The following is a 283-nucleotide window of genomic DNA, read 5'->3' as shown; positions in this document are numbered from 1 at the left end:
TTTTGAATTTTATTTTCACATTCTCAAGTAATGTTCCAAAAATACAATGATGAGGGTGAAAAAAAGTGGATGTTTCACAGTCCATAATGCAAACAGGTAGCATTTAAAAAATGAAACTTACCATAGTCAGATCTATCTAACAAATGCATTAATTTAGACAATCACAATTTCAGATTGCAACTGACCAAATCTGACATGTTTATTTCATTTTTCATAAGCCAAACATAAATAAACTGAACTTAATCTTGGTTTACAAGCTCTGCCATGGGCATATGCACATTCA

This window comes from Babylonia areolata, chromosome 5 (assembly GCF_041734735.1).
Source record: "Babylonia areolata isolate BAREFJ2019XMU chromosome 5, ASM4173473v1, whole genome shotgun sequence".
Classification (NCBI taxonomy): Eukaryota; Metazoa; Mollusca; class Gastropoda; order Neogastropoda; family Buccinidae; genus Babylonia; species Babylonia areolata.
The sequence above is the reverse complement of the archived record's forward strand: the minus strand, read 5'-3'. Positions refer to the sequence as shown.